The following is a 21,775-nucleotide window of genomic DNA, read 5'->3' as shown; positions in this document are numbered from 1 at the left end:
ACTTCACATTAAATGGGAGCAGACATGGCCAGTCAAATCCAGATAGCCCCAGGGAGAGAGATTGGTGCAGTGTTCGGGAGACTTTTATTAAATATAGCCACACTGCCATATAGCTATCTGACTGCACTTAAAATAGACCCTCCACTGGCTACTGCAGTGCTCTCAATGGAAATGGGATATTATGAAAGCATGTAGACCGCAGAGCACCAGTGATATTTAAATACTAGTGTTCTATCATAACCTCAGAGATAGTGTATGTGGGCAATTTGGAGCAATATAGGAGATATTACGGTGATTGGATGATGACGGATGATGCATATAAAGTGGAGACTGAGGCCAGGAAATGTGGCAAACTGCTGCACTGTGAGAAACTTGATCATGAACGTTAGTGCCGGGGTCTTTGCCTTAATTCAGGACTAGACGGCTATGCACAGCTGTGATTCACATCATTACTGGTCAAAGGTATCAATATCCTTTTTCTGTATTGATCAGATGCCTGAAGATGTAGGCTTCCCTCAGCCGCTATGTTGTGTATGATTGAGCTGAAGAGTTTCTTTTTTAACATGCCATTAGTTGATATAGAGAGAACGACGGTACGTGGAATAGGGCTGACCCCCTGTGTCACTCAATGCAGGATAACAGCGTGGCGGGTGGTAAACGTGTACAAACCGAGCCTTGTCTCACAATGACCTAACTCTAATGGAAACACAGAGCAGCACGACTCGTTTCTGTTTTCTGTTCCAACTCTGACACTCCCAGCACCGCCGCTGAATGCGGTGAAGTCGGCTAAACTAATTTTGACACTGGTTCAGCCTCCTGTACTGCTATATAGACTCTTTGGCTGACTGACAGGACTGTTAAGCGGGAGAGACGCTCTGCGGAGCGCTAGGATTTTATAAGTGAGCTATGACTAGGACTAGGAATAAAACACTTTTTATTTCTCTGACTGTGTGGAAATGGTATATTTTCACACCACAAATGATGATCAAAGGCGTTAAAATGTGGGTCTTGTCGGTAAAAACCCGAGACTTGATATGTAGGTGTGTCATGAGTTAACTGTGGGATGGCTGCTCTGTAGGTGTGCTGAACTGGACTGCAGCTGAGCCTGAATAATTTATTTCTCATAAATGTACTGAAGAAAAACCATTGGTACTAATGGTGACTATTTGTAAAAATAAAAATGTCTCTGTATTTAAGAAAAAGCTGTTGTTAAATTACTCTTTAAGTACATTTTGCAGACTAAATACAGGACTTCCACTCGCAATGGAATATCTTTACATTATGGTATTTTTTACTTAAGACCGAGGGGTTTTGGTTTGAGGCCATACTTCACGCTGGGGTTTTGACCTCGATATAGGTGAATAAATCCCTTCTCTGCTTCTACAGTAACCCTGTTTTATTTAAAGGTACAATGTGTGAAACGCCAAAATTTTAGAACGTTTTTTAGAAAAAGATCTAATGTTAACAGAACGTGAAGAAGTAACGCTTCTGACGGTTTGTCAAAGACATGTATGTGTTACGTCGCAGCAATGTCTACTGAAGTTAGCATGCTAACCAGCTAGCAGCTTGTAATACCACTTTGTACCTCAAGAGGCGATATTCCGAAAGTTAAGCAGACCGTAGTTTCAGCTGGGAGATCTATGTGAGCAGCCAGTTTTGCTTCATTTCATTCAAACTGTCAAGAAAGGAAGCATCGTTACCCCTACTGTCCTTAGTAAACATATAATGCCCTTCTGAATTCAAGTTTCTCTTTAATCGAACTGCCGAGTTATCTCACTGTAAAATACACTTCACTCAAACTTGACAGAAATGAAATAAAACCCACCAAAGCGGTCTTGTCTATCCAATTTTGCCACAATCACCAACTCTGGTTTGGTTAGATGTGAAAATTTTCTGGCTTGAGATGCCGGTGATGACTGGCCTTCTTCTCGCTGCTCTCACAGTTTATAGTTCTCCTCTGCCAGCATCCTATGTCTTCATCCTCCCCAGAGACAGAGTTCTGGTCGGAGCTGCTGTAAATCGCCTCGGCACTGTCTTCCCTGTTGTCAACCAGCTTCCCTCTGTCCCAGAGGCTCAGCCCATGTTCACACGGAGGCTGCCGAGCCTGGCTCCGTTACCCCCAGTGCTCTGAGCTCTCGGTCAGCTATGGGGCCACTAACTGCATGGCTAACTCAGCTTGCTGGCTAACATCAGCTAGTAGCTACAGCCAAAGACAGCTACAGGAAAAGTATAGTGAGCAGCAGTTAGCGTTTACTCTGGTGATTCGCTGCCCACCATTTGTTTGGAGAAACCATTGACAGGTGGCCAGTTCTTACACATTACAGTATACCTTTAGTCAAGAATCTGACTATTTCTCGCACTATCTCTTGTGCTTACTTGTTTTGTCCATCACTACAACAATAGGCTGTATTTATTTGCATCTATAGCATCCGAAATATGCAAAATGTCTTCAGTGTGAACTTACAGTACAAAAGCAATATCGGGAAATAAGATGTTCTTTTTTTAAGAGCATCTTTTGATGGAAGAATCCAGACACTGAAAGTATAACAAACAGAGCCATCAAAGAACTGACTTTGCAGAGGAGCAAGCAAAAGAAGAGACCAGCCAACATATCGCAGTGTGCTGTTCTCTTCTTTTTTATTGAAGCCAGTGCATGATGGGCCATGTTGGTTTGCTGAAGGGAATAAAACATACATAGCATAAAAAATAGCACTTGCAATACAATTTTGTTGTATTCCCAGAAAGCCGTCTGCCATATCTTTTCTTGTTATGCCAGATCTTGACATATGATACGAAGTTCACGAGTTCATTAGTATCCATATAGAGAGACAGCTCACACAGGGGAACGTATGACAACCACTCTGCCCCCTGGAAAAAAATAAACCAAGGACATGAAATAAGTCAAGCAACTTATCAACTCGTGTGAAAGCGCAATGGCACTCACTCCTGTGTCAAAGAAGCCCTAGTTTAACCAGATATGAGCTAATATTTATACTGAAAGTGGAAAGCTGATATATACATAAGAATATCCTCTCTGTAGCCCATGTATAAATATGCCATGCACATAAACCCGCCATGTATGGACTGCATTTACAAGAACACCACTATATTGTGTGTGGGCTGGAAAATGAGTCTCATTTCCAAGCTAGCTGACAATGACACTCAGATGAGCTCACACTGAAGCCAGTGATATAGCTCTTCATTATATATATATATATATAGTACAGTATATGATGCACAGCAAATCCATTTAGAGAAGCACTTTGATACAAATGGCCGTAGTCAAGCGCCTGTATGGGTGGGCCATACATCAACTAAGAGATAGAGCTCCTTTCTCCATCTAAAGAAAAGCTGACAATAGCAAGCTTGATAGAAGTCACAGCTTCACTCCAGGGATGGATGACAATAACATCAGTGTGTGTAAGTGGGAAATGTATGTGTGTGTGTGTATGTGTGTGTGTGTGTGTGTGTGTGTGTGTGTAGGAGGGGTGCCATTTGTCATAGCTGTGGGTTAATGGCACAGTCACAGTTGCAACAAAAATCTGACACATGCACCACCTATGACCTTTATTAGAGCAGGCAGATGACACATGAAACATGCACACAACAAACTCTCAGGCACACAAAAACATTTAGATTTTGAACGATTAAACTTAAAATAACACAACAGTTTCTCAAAGTCAGAAATCATTGTTTATTTTTTTCTATGCATCAGTGCCGGTGACAGCCGAGGAGAGACATGCTGGAGACATGATTTTTGTGGGTTGTCTGTCCATCTGTCCGTCTCATTCTCGTGAATGCTATATCTCAGGAACACCTGGAGGAAATTTCATTACACCTGGCATAAATGTCAACTTGGACTCAAGGAGGAGCTGATTAGATTTTGGGATTCAAAAGTCAAAGGTCACTGTGACCTCAAAAATCACCTTTTTGGCCATATCTCAAGAAGTCATACACTACTTATGACAGAATTTCACAGAAATGTCTCATAAGATAAAACGATGAGGTAATGACATTTTATATGCAAAAGGTCAAAGGTCAACTTCACTGTGACATCAAAATGTCTTACAAAAACACTTTTCTGGCCATTATTCAGCACCAGAACTCAGGAACAGAAGGGGAGATTGTGACCATATTTCACATGTGGTCAGTACTGAATTGGTGACTCTAATCTTGGGTGTTCACCTTGAAACTGTGATGATTGTGTTTATCTTGATTGATTGATTGATTGATTGATTGATTGATTGATTGATTGATTGATTGATTGATTGATTGATTGATTGATTGATCTTCTGTGCGGCCGAATAGAGGATGTGTGTGACCCATCCTCATTTTGCAATTTGTACTTTGCAGCAACATCCATATTTGATTCATTGTAGTCCACCACAAGCTCATTGGTTCTGCTGATATTGACCTTCAGGTGATTGTCGTTGCATCATGTGATGAAGCTCTCCGTCAGTCCTCTGTGCTCCTCTAAAAATAGTCTCTGAGTGAAGACAGCATGTTTCTCATTAGAAATTATCTACTGGCATCATATGTGTCAATATAGAGAGATAGTTTCCATTCTGCCACAAAATACACGTAATACCTTTGATCAAATTTCCTCAAAGTCTCAACCACATCAATTAATAGTCTGCTCAGACATGGATGTAAACTGCAACTTGACTGGTTGGCAGAGGCAAACAGCTGCGAAATGGTAATTCTAGTTTTTTTTTAATCAAATGAATAACTCTGGAGTTGAGTATTGATTGGAAATTAGTTATGATGGCATCCTTCCTCATTTTCTGGGCATATTTTCTGATTCAGAGCTATTAGTGGCATTATAAAAAAGGCTCAGCTGTGTTCAGAAAAAAAAAACAAAACGCTCAAATACACATTTTATGAAAAAGTTGGCTTTCCATCTGTTGTTAATGGAGTGGCTCCAGAATGCATCTCAAAAATTGGCATTCCAAATTGTCACTGTGGCTCTGTTGATTCCAATGTTGGGAGCAGTAGGTTTTGCAAATATTGGTTGAACTGTTCAATGTCAAAGGAGAAACATATGTAAATTGCTGTTATAGTGGTGCAATTTGTAAAACCAACCTCCGGTACTTCAGCACTATAAGTGAGGCATTAAAATACCTGAATTGCCACAACTACTGCAGGCATGACATTGAAATGGTTTGTAATTTCAATAAATACTTTAGCTGAGGGTAATATAAAACAGGCAACAAGACATGCAGAGACACAAACGCAGCCACACATCAGTTTGACACTGATGGAAAAAAAAACCCTCATCAAATGGAGGGAGACATGTCTCATTGGTTAAATGAGCTTTCACAAGTGGCGCACGTCATGGTCTACACGCACAAACACACAGGCGAGGACGAGATAATATACTCTAACTAATGCTCTGACACAAATGCACACTCGCTAATACACACACAGTGACACTGCAGAGCAATCAGTGATGGTTCAGTCATAGCTCAGTCATGCACTCCTAGTTCCTCTGCCAGCCAGCCTGTGGTGATGGCTTTCAATTACTCTAACTCTTGCTTCATTCTTTTTTCTCTCCTCCTCCTCCTCTCTAAAATATCCATTCACTCTGTCCTCTCCTCTTTACTTCCTGACCTCTTGTCTCCTCCCCTCCTACCAAATCCCCCTTCATCGCCTCATCTGCCTTTCCCCATCTTTTAACTCCCTTCTCTCTAAATCCCTCATTCCCTCTCTGTCACCTCAACCTGTCTCTGCCCTTCCCTGCTCTGCCAATCCTCTACTCCCTGTCCCTGTCATTGCAGTGCTGTGAATTTGCATTTAAACACTGTGCCTATTCACTGGGTTACAATAACACCGCCGCTCCCCTGATCTAGTCTGAGCACAACAGCAAACAACCCAAAAAAAAAAAGCCACCAAAGATACGGCACACACAGAGCATGCGCGCCCACACATGCAAACACAAAGGCAGGGGAACACACACAGTTTGGCTTTGATTAAATGAGTAAACAGTGATGTTAAAGTGAAACGAGGGAAATGTAATGGTGACGGACCAGAAGCAGTGAGTGCACACGCGCATGCACAAAGACACATACACATTGAAACATGTGGCACTTTGCTTAGAGTTGTGGGTAAACAGTGATGTGCATCTGAAAGGGATAGAGTGTCAGGGAGGTGTCACCACAGCATGGCCGACGCGTCAGTCAAAGCAAACAACGGCCCTGAGCAGTGTCAGTGTGTGTGTTGGGTGTGTGAGAGAGCATATAAGCATGTGTGTGCATGTCCCTGAGCTGTCCCCTTAGGAAGGGATGCCAGTCAGCATCTAAGCAAAGGAGAAGAGCAAATGAAATATTGATCTATGATAAGACATGACGTACCGTGTCGACGACTCTTCTGTTTCTTTCTCTGTGTGTGTGTGTGTTTGTGCGTGTGTGTGCTTATGATCTCATGCAACACACAAATAACTAATGTTCAAGAGTCCTAAATGTAGTCAATGATAAACAAATGTGACAGGATGCCAAAGGTCTCATGTCTTGGTCATTGTAACACCTGCAGGGAGACTCAGGCAAAGTGCCTCATTAGACTATTGTTTGACAGGAAAGCAGATGTACATTTGCAAGTTAGTACAACAGGCTTGTTAGGGACTCAAAAACAAGATCAGTTAGCTGGCCTGACTGATGGATTTTTGAGGCTGATACTGCTTTTGATGTGTGAAAGTCTAAAAAAAAAATAAAAATAAATCCAATAACTTATCTGTCAATATTTGATTTTTAAACATAAAGATATAAAGTAAACAAACATGTAATCATCCCTTGATTTTGGTGCAAAGGTGCCACATTACCTCAAAATAAATATTTGATATTTGTGTAGTGCAGTGTATTGTTGCTTATCGGCAAACGTATGCAGTCTACAGACTCTGTGTACATGCTAACAGTATGCTAACAGGCTCACCGTGACAATGCTAACATGCTGATGTTTAGCAATTATAATGTCCGTTGGATAAAATGTAGCATGCTAGTGTTTGCTAATTAGCACTATGGATGCCAATAGTTTTGCAGGTCATTTGGTCATAAAACAAAGTTCTGAAGTATCATGGCAGCCATTAAATATTTGTTCAGATATTTCAGTCTGAACTACAGTGATTGACTGAACTGCCAACCAATGGACTGACAGAATGACTTTCCCACTAAAAGAGGCACAGTGCTAGCACAGCACAGAAAGGCCATACATTGTATCAGCTCAGATATACAGGATTTGAAGACCTTGACTCTAAGCCTTACTCCTGGAATGAAACCAGCAATATATTCTTTGTCCTTAAACACATGCTCATAAAAACATATTACCACATAAACCATGAGGACTCCTGCCAGATAAAATCTATATTATAGTCTCAAATCTGCTGCAAAGCAATCAAAGGCTTGACCTTTAAAGCTCTAAGCCCATCCAAGCTATGCCCACGGCCTCACATCAGCTTACTAATTATCAATGTAAATGTATATTATAAATTGATTAAATGTGGTCCTTGTATTGAACGGTAAATAAGGTAAACCTTAAAAAAAAAAATCCATATTGCTGCATTGATGGTCACTGAAAGAAAGTTTGGGGAAAGGTGAGTACCACATTCATGCACTGCACACATGCACACATTGGGATGCTCAAGTTTAAAGAATAAAGTAAAGGAGCAGTTTAAATATAGTTTACTTTGCAGAAGCAGCTCGGTGTTACAGAGCTCTCTGCACTCTGTCTTCTCATCATCACTTCCAGAGGTTAAAGATAGCGTGCGTCAGTTTGTGCGTGTGTGTCCGTGTGCATGTGGGTGTGTGCGTGCGTGTGTTCAACCCTCTCATTCAGCTAGCTCATCATCACTTTCAGAGGTTGAAGAGACATTTTGTGAGTGTTTGTGTATATTTGTGTGTGTGTGTGTGTGTGTGAGAGAGAGAGAGAGAGAGAGCGAGAGAGAGAGAGAGAGAGAGGGAGAGAGAGATGCAGCTCTGCTCTGTATTCATGTCTTGTGCTGATTGTGCTCTGAATGAATCTTGCTCCAGCCTGCTGGGTAGGGGTGGAGAGAGAGAGAGAGAGAGAGAGAGAGAGAGAGAGAGAGAGAGAGAGAGAGGGGGGAGTTAAAGGGCTGGATGAAAGCAGAGAGGGAAGGGAGGATTAGAGGGGGTGCAGGAGGATTGGAAAAGTGCGTGTGCTGGGGATTTTTCTCCCCCCTCAATCAGGTGCAATGCGGAGAAGGTGTTAAGATCTGCTGAATTTGCTTACCCATAAGCCTTAGCTCGTCGCTGTGAATAGGTCACTGCTAGGAGCAGGAAGTGTAGTTACTGAGAGTGAAAAAAAAACTTAAACCTTTTCATCAGATAAAAGCCTATAGGGTGTTTGAAGCGATAGCAATTAACAGCTTATGAAGTTGGTAATTTTATGTTTATTAATTACACATATTAAATCACTGGCAGTCATTGTAAATGTTCACCCTGCAAGCGTTTATCATGAGTTTTGCAGTTGCAGGTCTAAACACTGGTTTGCTATAGTGCATACAACTTACGTTTTTTCCAGTCTGACCTGGAAAAAACGTAAATAACCGATCAGTGATTGCCATTCTAGCAAGAGACAGACTGTCCTATACCTGTGGACTGAACAGTGTCAAATTTATATAAAATAAACAAATGTAATCATTTCTCACAAGGCTGTTAGCTAATAGTTGGATCCAGTGCCTTCAAACTATGTACTGTATCACAGTCAGGCATCTCTATTTCAAGACGATGTCAGGTGGAGAGCTGCTCAGCAGTGTTCAGTGTTGTCACTGGTGGCTTTATTACAGCAGTGACACAGAAAAAAATTATCTCCTTTATATATCTTCCAGGGAGCACTGCTGCAGAGCAGTTCTCCAGGCAGTGAGCGAAAAAGACATCCTGTGCAATCACTGATTTTACATGGTTTGTATTGGCTTTAGCGGAAGAGACCTTTCTGGTCGGAGTAAGTTTCTTTTACATCACTTCAGGCCGACCCAACATACTTTTTCCCACCTTGCAGGTCACCAAAAATATTGGCTACCATCTGATGAGTTCTCATTGTAATCCTGTCAGAAACTGTTGAGCCACTCAGTGATTGAAATGTCCACGTTCCAGGAGACAGGAATACACAACTCTAGTCAAGTTTCTGTGGTTGCACCTTGTGTTGGTTGTATCAATACACAACCTTTTTCACCTCAGTCTGGTGTAAAACCCTTTATATTTCCAAATTTCCAGTTTTCTTCATGCATAATTTGACAGTGAAACAGGTGAACTGAAATGCACTTACTGATGCGTTGTATGACTGTCGTGGTGTAGCATTAGCGAAGCGAATGTCAGCAGAGTCACTACAAATTTCTCAAACCACCATTCATATGTCCAGGATATCATTTTATATCTGACTTGCAGTAGAGTTCATTCCATGCTGTTTTTTGCTATATTGTGGAGAAAGCATTTCTTTTAAAATATTATGGACTGAGACATTTCACTTGGCTATCTGGGTGCAAAGAAACCCCAGAACTTGAAGATTTCTTGTATGAAATATCTGTGTTGGAGAAAGGTTGCATATGTATAACTCACTTATTAATACAGGTATTGATTTCCGGCATTTTCACTCACTTTAGAAAAATCTAAAAAACACAGCATTAAAACAGGCCAAAGTCAATTTTAAAAAGTGGATGCAATGGCCGCTTTGCGTTTAAACCCATGCACTCACACAAATCAAACTCATGCCTGCATATGCGAGCTTGCCTCAGAGAAGAAAAAGTCTCAAACAGAGAAATGAAATATTTCAAACAGCTTTCAAAATGGAGAAATCTAGAGACCGACCTTGTCTCACTAGGTGAAGCACAACTGCTGTGTACCACACATTGCTCTGTCTATTTTAAATAAACTCCTCTCTAGCAAGCATCAGCGATGCCATATATCAGTCAGCAAAAGAGCCAGACTCACACATACGATGGACTCCGTTACTTTAGAAGCTGTATCTCATTGGTTCATTCATCAAAGACTGCTTCCTGTCCTCGGTCTCCCACCGGAACCAATTTGTTCATAACCCCTTGAATTCTGGCACCCTCGCCCCCAGTGTGGAGACAACGACCGCTTCCTACATAATTAGTCTGTACCCGGCATTACCGTCACAGTGACAAAAACACGACCTTATCCAGGACGGTCTGTAATTTTGGTCTGCACTGAAGAAGGCACTGAGGGACATGGAAGGCACGCAAAGGAAGGTGAGCGGAGATGATAAGGTATGAGCAAAAAGTGAGTGAAAGATTAAAAATTTGTTATAATTAGGTTGAGCTGTTAAGGGACCAAGGAGAATGAGCGAGATGGAGGAAAAAAATGAAAAGGAAGATCAGAGCAGGGCAGAATTAAAAAGCAAAGGGACAAAAAACATAATGAAAATGTGTGTTGTCATGTGGAACAGAGAATGGAGCAGTATGTGAAAGTTAGGTGCTAATAAACGGGACAGACAGATAATATATGAGACAAACTGTTCTCGTCTTGAGTGAGATGAGTTCATCTCCTGAAAGTCTGACAAACGGGCATGTGGTTGGTGCACAAAGAAGACGAAATACATCTTCCTATTTAATGTGAATTATGTGAAGGAGCGAAGAGTAGAAAACGATGAAAGATGTAACAGGAGGACAGAAATACTTAAGTGGATTGTAAGGGCCTTTAAGTTGTGGGGGAGGATTTGCTGTTTCGTATGCTTTTAAATCTGACAACCCCGACTCAATATGAAACTTTAAGGAAAAACTTAATGAGTGTTTACGGTTTGAAGCAAAACCCTGCATGGTTCCAGAAACTTGCGCCTTGCTGTCACTGAGTACGGCTTTGTGACGCTGAGTCTGCAACACGGTTTTGTTCCATCCTTCGCATGGCTTCATACCCCCCGGGACCCCACTTGGCCCACTTCAGAAGTATGAGGCCTGCGAGATTGCTTGATTGATTAGGCCGATTGAAGTAAAAGGCAAGCCAGTATGCCTAAGTTAGTTTGGGGGACACGTTTGCAGTGATGAAAAAGGCAGATCTTTAGTGTCATTACGTCTGAGTTTCATGGAAAAATGTTCTTGGATTAGAGGTTGACCAATGAGACATTTCACAAACAAATGTCATTGGCGGAATTGCCTCCGATAGTGGCTGTGCAGCCTCCGCTGGTCCTGCAGGGACGTACATCGTAATGTCTTTGTTTACCTGAGATAATTTATATTTAAATGAAAGAAAGAGACAAACTTTATTTGTGACCGCTATATTCCTAAATATTGGACATGATGAGGTTGTGTCTGAGTGATTTGGCCTTTGTGGTGGACGTTACCAAGAACATCTCGGAGCTGAACCTCAATCTCCAGCCAACGTCTCAACTCTCTGCTTTCAAATGTGAAATCATTTGAAGCTGAATTAAAGCTGCAGCATGTGGAAAGAGGTAACACTGTGCATGCATTTTACAAAAGCTGCTATGACATCTGAATGCGAGAGTGAAAACTCCTTCAGGAGTTTGGCGAGACGTTTCAAGACATGAGAAGTAAACAAAAGGGACTGAACATATTTGCTATCCCTTTTAATGTGGAACCAGCCGATGTGCCTGACAACCTACAACGTGAAATCATTGAGATGCAAAGCAGTGACAATCACAAAGTTAGGTACAACAACCTCTCTTGAGTTCTGTAAACTGTATATACATCCTGAGGATTGTCCCTTTCTGAGGAGACATATGGTAAATGGACTGTATTTATATTGTGCTTTTCTAGTCTGATGACCACTCAAAGTGCTTTTACAACACAAGTCTGCGTCTGACTTCCTGTCTGCCTCCATCTGCTATGTGCAGCTTGATAGCGACAGTCGAGGACATATTTTAAGACACTCCTGAAATGTCGTGCGGCACTTCTGGTGGAATCACAAGCATTCTGGCCGTGATCAGCTCAGGTGGCTGCATCACAGCCGCAGCACGATGCAGCCATGCTCGGTGGAATCAACACGTCGCCTCCTCACTCATTTTATTGATTCGACCACAGGTAGTCTGTGTACCACTGTGTAGATTTAGATGGCCTTTACTGAGATAAACTGAGCCAGGATCATCTCATCATCTCTGCCTTGTTTTTCATTTAACAATGACTAAAGCCTTTCCCAGTCTTAAAGTATGTAAATGTAACCTTAAAAGAACATTTGCATTGCATTTACAGTTTACAGAGGTTTTTTTTTTTTTAATGTTATATAACTGTTGCGTCACAATGAGAAGGTTTGATTGGCTTCATTCCCCCACGACCCTCCAAAGGATAAGCGGTTATAGATGATGGCATCATCATTAACTCACCAAACGACACACGAGTACATTCAAGTGACAAAGTTCTCTCCTACTGTAGCTGCTGTGAATGATAACTCAGACCGACTCTCAGAAACTGGTTCATGCATTCATCTAAAGCAGGTTAGACTACTTTAATACTGTAAAACTATTTGTAAGATTATCAAAACAATCAGTTGGATGGCTCCAGCTCATTCAAAATGCAGTAGCCAGAGTCCTTACACGTACACGAAAATTCAAGCATTCTGCTCCTGTGCTGAAATCACTTCGCTGGCTCCTGCTACAATAAAGAATCACCTTCAAAACCCATCTAATCGTCTTTAAAGCACTTGACAGTTTGGCTCCTCAGTATATTTCTGACTTGCTCACTTATTATAACCCGATCAGGCTTTCAGGTCATCAGGCAGAGGTCTTCTAGCTGTGCCCACACAAAGATCCAGCTCGTTCAGCGCGTTCAGTGACCGTGTGTGTGTTTGTGTGTACCATGGCAGCACTTCTTTCTTCTATGTTTGGTTACATGTATGGCTATGTGAGGGGTTTCTACATTGGGTGTGTGCTTCATTGATTCAATTTCTGCGTTTTACTCATGCTTATATTCTTTTATGTTTCTTATGCGACCTATGAATGTTGTCAAGATTATGCCTATATTTTCAGATTTTGTCATTCAAGAAATATATTGTTTCATTTTGAGCACTTGTTGGTCTTGTCATAATATGCATGAGAACGTGAGTAATGCAGGGAGTGATATTACAAATCGAAGATTAGTGATGGCGATGCACCGAGAAACAAAGCAATATAACGTGCAGGACAAAGACTGCTTGCTCATATAAACATTAATATTACACTTAGAGTATACACATTTTGGCGAGAAACATTAAATGTAAACATAACAGTGTGTTTGTTTACAAGAAAACCTGACACTCTACCTTTAACATCAAGAGAAGCTGCTTTCATTGCCAATCCTTAACCGTTACCTTTTGATTTCAGGAACAGATAACAACAGAGAGAGCTGACAGGCACATAGATCACCATAAACATGTGCAGGGACAGTCGGGAAAAGACAGATAGGGACAGATGTGGTATGTACTCATGCAGAGGGAAGTGACAGTATATGGACACAGCCTGATGTTAAAATAGGCAGTGTGCTGTAGCGGTGGGGCGTGGAGCTCTGAGGTGAGATCTTGCCCTCCATGATTGCCAGGTACTCACAAAGAAGTGCAGCGTCGATGCACAGTGACAGTAATGACAGGATGGCGCTGAGCAGCAGCTAGCCTCTTATTAAAACCTGCACATTCTCTTTTTTCATCATGGGTTTAAGGTGACGGACATCGTGGTGCGCGTATACACGCACATATATGAGCTCACTCATTCTGTAAGTGTGGGAAAAATGCATCCTGTAGCCTTATTATGCTTCTCTAAACATCAGTGAAATAAAAATTTTAATAAGGAACGCGGGTGGAAAAGGTTAATAACCACCCTTATTAATTTTGGATTAAATGCGCTCTAATGAAATCGCAGAGCTGCGCTCAATAAACTGTTAAATGTTGCACTTGTGAAGAAGTGCGGCATCGCCTTCTGATCTCTCCCTGCAGCTGTTGTCTTATCTGCTTGGCGGAGGGCTTTTATTTTGTTTATTTTTTTCATTTTTGATGAAAAGGAAGGGTAATTGGAAGAGTGAAAGCCATGTGACCTGAACGCTGTTAAGCCATTGGTTGATGAAGTTGTCTAATTCCTGTTCTGTGAACTTGAGTGACTTTTTGACATGGTGACGCACGGTGTGCACCAGAGTAAAAAAAAAAAAAAAGAATGAAAAAAAACAGCAAAAGGAAAAGTTTTGTGGAAAGGTTTTCATGACGCTTGGGGACAAGTTGTGTCCGTCTGCCTGTCTGTGTTAATGTGTGCGCCTCCTCTGTTTGTTTGTCACTTGGGATGACTGAGTTGGATTGCGAAATGTCTATTGTTGTGAGTCACATTTTGTCGAAAATGCCAACGAGTCAGTTTGAAGATCAGTGTTGTCCAATAAATATTTACACAACATCATTAACAACCCATTTTGTCTAACAACAACACACTGAATCAGACCCAAATGTTAATGATTTGTGATTGGACCTTTTACCTCGACTTGTCCTTGACGATAACATTCGAGAAGGGCACAAATGACAAAATGACATGCTGTTATTACAGCAGGACTGTGACTATTTATGGCCAGAGCTTGTTTTCATTACAGTTACAAGTGAAGAAGAGCCCAGAACATCATAGAAATATATTCTGGATGCATTGCAATAATTGATATTGCCATGTATAATTAATCCATATTAGTAGTAAATGTTTCAGAGTTATAGACTGATGAGTGAAAAGGAAGGAGAATATTAGATGGGTGGAGGCACAGCCTGCGATATTAGATGTACTTAAATGAGCGAGCACCAGAACAAGGCTGTGCAGGAGGACAGGTATCTGCTTATCAATCCCTTCCTGCTTTCTGAACAGGACGTTTCATTCAGGTCATGTCACTCGCCGTGTTGGCTCTCATGATCGTGTTTATGTTGCGATCCTGCCTTCATAATGTTGCGGGATCTGTCTCCTCCATCCATTGGGACTTTGCCATCCTGTGAAAAGCCTTTGTGAAATGTCCAGTTTCATGAGCGAAGAAGACGCTTGTGACAGTTAAGTTATAATAAACAAGTTTTTAAATTGTTTATCCACTGTATGATATAGCAGAATAGTGAAAATAAAAAGATAATAATAATTTGGAGATAAATGGTTTTCAGTGGACGGCGATCATAAGAATCTAAGAAAATAGAAGAAACGAAAACGGTCTTGACTCGGTTCTGACTGACAGAAAAATAATTTCTTGCCTTTGTCGATAAAATCTAACAAATTTGCAGAACTTGTTTATCTTACTGGGCTTCCCGAGCCAGTTCTTGGCATTGGCAGTACACTGTAAAACATGTCATGCTGGTTTAATTTAAAAACTTAAGTTTCCCTGCTGCCTTAAAAAAACATGAGTTTGCTGAATTAAAGTTGAATAATTCATGCAGTCTTCTGATTAGTTTTTCTAATGTTGAATCAGTAGCGTTAGGTTCAATGAACTTTGAGAAAAGTGCAATTAACTACAGATTGTGAGATGGATCAACAACTGTTCATTTGACACAAAGGCCGTTTGCGCTTCAGCTGATGTAAAAGTGTGAGCTGCCAGCAACTTTACGTGACGTGTGGGAGTAGGGAATGAACTGGACGCTAACCTTCGTCATCATGGTTTGCATTGTTGTTAATATCAGAAACGTGATTTAACACGCATGCAATCTTTAGCACGTTTCCCCCATGTCAAAAAGAGGGGTCTCTGGAGAGTTTTAACTCTCAAACAAAGCATGCTGCGAAGCAAACATGCTGATTGTGTTCCTCTAGAAACTTAATTTGATGAGCTCTCTCAGCAGCAATTTCATTCAACTCATCATTTTAAGTCAAAAGACAACAAGTCAGAAGAACTCATCTGTAATTATGCGAAAATGAAAACTGGAAATTCCAAGTTTGATTAACTTGAAATTAATAAAACTTATATATTAACATGAGATTAATGAAAAAAGATTAATTGATTGCACTAAATTACTGTAATAGATTATGCTTTACAGAGCACAGGGCACAGTGCTGAACTGTGCATAAGTCACACTCTCCTGGTACATTGTGGGCACATTTCTTAATTATTTTAATCCTCTGACGCATCACCGGTATCTGACAGTAATTGACCTTCTGTGCTTTTCTATACACCCAAAAGATGTTCTACACAGATTCCAGGTTTATACAGTGAGATGATTTGAAGTACAACTGTCGCACTCAGGATGTGTCCTGAGCTCCATCAAAACTTCTGCCGTGTTCGCAGGATTATGATGAGGTACTCTTTCCTCACACTTTTTACAATAGAGTTATGTCATAATTATTTACACATTTAAATGCATGATGGTAATAATGGACTAGATTTCCTGTACTGTAGCCCAAACTGTACAGATACAGCGCAATTGTCTTGCCTTGCCTCGGAGGCAGAAGTCATTGAAGGCAACGATCAGAATTTCAGTGTTTCTTGAAATTCAACATTGCCTACCCTTTAAATGTGGAATCAATTTAAAGCGAGCCAACAGCAACAAGGGAGATGGACAACCTGGGGGGGCTCTGATCAACAGGGCCGTTACATGGGCGGATATGTGGAGAATGCCCCAAGCAAAGCCAAGCTCCCTGATCAGGGCCACGGACGATACCTTTCGTGGGTCCTGGAAGACCTGAGAGGAGAGCTGTCCCCCAGAACTCAAGCTTGCAACACATCCTCTCTGGTTTCGCAGGCAGCCAGCTCGGTTGCATCACGGTGGCTCATCCAATTTGTCAGGCAAGGGGTGGAGGCTCAGACCAGCAGAACGAGGCAGCGGTCTCTCCTGTGAACTGGGAGGCTGGTAAAACATGAGAGTTGACCGCTACCACTAGTTGAAGTTCCCGCAAGAAGAAGAATCGCTATAACCTCCCTAAGGCCAGAAATAGTGCCGTGTTCATGCTGTACTAGGACAGTCTTTATGGCTGGACTGATTGTTCCAGGGCCACTCAAAGATCACAGAGGAAGCAGAGCAAGGGAGTTTATGGCTCTGGTGTTGAGGAAAGGATAAGGCATGGGGAAAGCAAGGATCCACCTGTGCTTAGGTTAGGTGGTCTATGTTAGATGGTTCACATCTCCCCTATTGTAGTCTGACAAATGATGACCCTCTCCTTCTCTGCATGTTTTGCTTTACATAAACTGGTCACTTACATGCAGTTTTTTTTATAACCAAAATACACCTCTGTTTAAAAACTCATGGGATAAAAGAGCTCTAGCAATGACACCTATCTCTCCTACTTACAGTCGTCCCCGAAGGCACAGGCGCCACATTTGCCTTTTGAGTCTTTAAGCTACTTATTTTTGAAAGGAGAAGAGCTGCAGCGTTAACTTCAGTGTCTTGTTCACCTGAAGTGAAGTCGTATTAGTGACACATTCAGCCAGGCACTGACAATACAATTTGATTTAGATGTCATTCAGATAATGTCAGATCATTTCTTCTGGGAGTGAGTTTGATTCAACTGTGTTTTCAAGGAAACATTTTGCTTATTTTATGTAATTAAGATGTGACATAAGTAACAAACGTTCTTAAACCAAACCATGATCTTTTCCAGGACATAACAAAGCAGTTCTTGTGCCTACACCTATGGAAACTATGACCATTTCACAGCATTAACCATGTGCCGACGAAGGTCTGGTATGACGAAGGTCCAGCACTCCTATCACTGATAGTCCCCAACAATCATATATGTCGTTTCGGGAGTCACTGGTGATCGACCTCTTCAGTCAGTTAGGTATGAGGACGTGTTGAGATGCCAATGTAGTCACGAGAGAGATTAAAAATTAATACTCATAGCTTTACCACATAAAGTGCTGTCTTGAGTATGTTAGAAGAACATGAAACTTGGCATAACCCTGGAAAGTTAGACGCTCAAACTCAGTGTGTCTCTGTTAATCCTTCCCTCTCGCCCTCTATTTTTCCATTTAGAAGATGATATTCTGCCTGTAAAGTAGGCAGTCACTTGGCAGCTAAACTAAGTCGATATAACCAATCCAAACAGACTACTTAAAGGTAGCCTGTGGAGTTTATGACCTCCAACTATTGAGTAGTATGTTTTATGAGTGGGTCAGCGTTTTATTTGATCCATCAAACATCAAGATACACACTGATCTGCCAACAAAGGCAGGGCAGAAGAAGCAAGCAAACAGGGATGCAAACAACGCAGCATTCAAACTCTTAAGAAAAATTGACTTTGCTAATGTTTTTTGAGGAGGAAATGTTTCCAGAGGTCAAACTTATAGATTCACGCAATGTGTTTTGTTGAGTACTGAATGTAAAGAGAACTTTTGTATGTTTACCATACAACCACACAGATCACCTTTAAAGACAAAATCCACAAATACAAATATAGTCAAGAACTCATATTTACCCGAGAGTACCTCGGAGGCAGCATCCAAATTCTGCCTGATCAGTCCGTGATCACCTTTCTCTGAGATGTGTTTCTGAAGATATGTCCGATTAAGAATGAGAAGACAAAAATAGAGACAATTGATTTGTGATTAGACTGAATTTAAGATGAGATTCACTATTAAATACGTTTTGGATGTCTGTCCTTCATTTGACAATAAGGAGATGAGGAAGAGGATATTACAGATAAGAACCAAAGATAAAGTAAGATTTATATATTTTTTTAATGAAAGAATGAGCCGAAAAAATTGCCAATTTAGTTTAGTTTTGTTTGATCTAAACGTACCATCTCGGCTGGCTTCTGTCTGTGCGGCAATATTTCCTGATTCACTGAAGAAGGATTGAAATGTCTGTTGACAGTAATTAAATGCAGAGCAAAAGAGTCATTGTCTTCTACTGAATGCAGCCTCTTGTGCGTCCCCAGAATGCTGAAAGGCAATGAATCAAATGTTTAAATTTATTGAAGATGCCAGTGCTATACATCACGATAAGCTATGTGGCTTATCATCATATATAACTACTGCCCTGCAGCTCTGTCTGTGGGTGTGATTCTCACTCTTTTGCAAGTTCAGTTAAAGCAGCAAATCCACCTGTTCTCATTTTAGTGTTAAAATATGCACAATTCGCAGCTTCAAGGAACAACTGGTGTAAATATAAGATCTCCTTTTGGATTTTTTGCTTGTAGAGTGTTAAAGCAGGGCTCATTGGACTTGTGAGGACCCTTGTTATTCTCAACCACCTACCTAAGATTAAAAGTGTGTTTCTGGAAGTGTTTGCCAATTATCTTGGAGGTTCCTCTTCTTTCCACTTAATGCTGTTTGTGTGTGGATGCAGTCAGTGTAGTTAAGGTACCAGGGCCCTAGTTAAGATATCAGGTCTTGTTTTGTTTCAAAAGAAGGTATGGAAAAAATGATGCCATTCATGTTTGTGCTGTTTGAAAAACTACTTCCACAGACTTGGAAATTGCTTCTGCTCGGTAATCCATCACAATAAATAGGAAAGCTTAATTTGGTTTTGTTATAGTAGCTGTGTTATTGTTGTTTCATTGGGAGTTGAGGGTTTGTTTTTTTTTTTTTTTTCATTTTATTTCACACCTACGCTGTGCTTACTGTCAATCAAACGACAGCCACAGGAAGAAATGGAATTTTCCATGAGAAAATAATCCCTAAAAAATGTCACCTTATAAACTTGTTGTCAAATCTGTGGCTTTTTATTAGGGGCGTTTGGGTTAGGTAGGACAGTCGGATTTTTTTTGGGTAGGCTAACATATGTTTTTTAAATGCATGCTGAATTAAAAGAAAAACTGATGAGAAAAGATATGAGCAATCGTGCTTTTCTACTAGATGCCAAAGCATAACCCAAACCTGACCTTCACCCAGTGTGTTGTTTACTAAAAGTTCTTCCTGCCACTTGCCAGTTACTGTCACTCAGCATAAGTTATTTAGGTGTAACTGATCTGCAGGCATCATTGTGTGCCCTCCCAAAAACATGTTAATTTCTTTCCATCTGCTGGGAATATGGTCAATACCAGACACAACTCTTGCATATGCTATAAGCTTTGGAAAGAGTATTTGTGTATAGTATTTGGGTGAAGCATACACTCACACACACACACATAGAGATAGAGTTTCTACCTCCCACTGCAACTTCCCTAAACATACTGATTTTTATCCCTGACAATACTTTCCCTCCACCATCACAAAAGGTTGATGACACCGCGGCTGACTCAGCCAGACGGTAGAAATCTTCATTGTGCTAATTAGATCCTTCGCTGTCTGTTAAAGACTTTTATCTCTCCCACATCTCCAGGCCCATCTAATCTGGTCTTATCTGCAGGCTCCATCTCAAGGTGATTGCTGAGATAGTCTCTGCCACGGAGTTAAAAGGAACGCTATTGTCTGAGTGAGCAGAAATAGTATCTCATTTCCCCTCAGTCAAACTTGTCCAAAGTCAGGCTTCACATTCGTGTTTGTGTGTGCGCCTTTTTTTTGAATGCGTGTGTGTATTGTTGCCATCACCCTGGGGAAAATTCTCTGAATTGGTACAAAATGTCATTTCGTCACTGCAGGCCATCATGCAGCAAACAAAACCAGACACACACATGGAGGCATACACAATAAAGTTAAATAAAAACACAGCTGGCTTGTTCAAACCCCAGACAATTGGTTTTGTTGCAGGATAAACAGTTTTATTCAATGCCGGTACCAGCTGTGTTCAGGTCGTTTTCATAGTGTTTATATACTTTTCTGTTCACATTTGGTTTGTTACATTTGGAGCACCTCAGGGATGCAAACTCCTGCTTTCTGTTCAAGCAAACATTTCTGTGAAAAAGAAGACGACTTGGATGAGGCACTTTGACTGTGTGTTGACACTGCAGTGAGCATCCATTTCAGACAGCTGAACACATGAGACAAGCTCAAAAGCGGTGGCAACGGACTGCCTGTTTGAAAGTGAGGGAAAGATGCCTGCAGCTTTACATTTGGCCAATGATTTGGCAGCAACAACACATGTAAAATCTGATCTGATACCTGCTGCATCACCACTACGGGCACTTCAGGTAGCAAGTTCATAATCATTACATTACCACAATCAAGTTCTGCAGACAAGCTTTTACTGATCTGAATTCTCAATGTGTTCCAGGCTCCCCGTAGGAGTCAAAAACAAGTCTGTCTTTACTTCCTGGCAACGAGTGCAAATAATATAGAACAGAAATTAGGCTGTGTTTATACTCAGCTTGAGTCTCTGCAGTTCTCACTCAGAGTGATGAAGATTGACTGGCTCACTTGTACAATGACTTGGTTGTTCTTTACGAATGAAAAGAAAAACAAGACTAGATAGCAAAAGTTGTTCATTCAATGTTGAGTTGTGGTCAGAGAGGTTGTCATATCATTTAGTTTGGTCCCAGTTTGTATGATGAAAGAATTGTTGTTTAATCTACACTGCTTAAAGGTCATGTTTTCAGCCATGAAATACTAACATTTAATATCTAACTGAAATGGAGTGTCAATATGCATGGACAGTATGTCTGTCCTTCGATTTTCTCGACATCTATTCATTCAGCTGACTTCACACTTGTGTGGGTGTTCTGCCGAGGACCCAAGGGAATGCAGTGTTGACTTCAACCTCTTGAGATATGCAGGACATATTTATTAGTAGTGTGTGATTGCCGCCAGAAGTACACATTGTGTGGTGTATTGAGAGGGAATTGTATTAGCTGACACACCAGCACACAACATGCTGGGCACAGCCCCCTCTCCATCGCTTGCTGCAGTACGTTGAAAAACAGATGAAGACATTCAAAGAGACGGGAGATGTTACGTTGTAGTAAAATTCTGCCATTTTGTTTGGCTAAACTCATCCAATGCAAGATTCAGCGACCTGACTTTCGGAATGAACAGTTTTGTTCAGACAAAAAAAGTCTACATCACATCAAGTCCCATCTTGGT

Source organism: Chaetodon trifascialis, chromosome 2, assembly GCF_039877785.1.
Source record: "Chaetodon trifascialis isolate fChaTrf1 chromosome 2, fChaTrf1.hap1, whole genome shotgun sequence".
In the NCBI taxonomy this organism is placed as follows: domain Eukaryota; kingdom Metazoa; phylum Chordata; class Actinopteri; order Chaetodontiformes; family Chaetodontidae; genus Chaetodon; species Chaetodon trifascialis.
Note: the sequence above shows the minus strand (reverse complement) of the source record.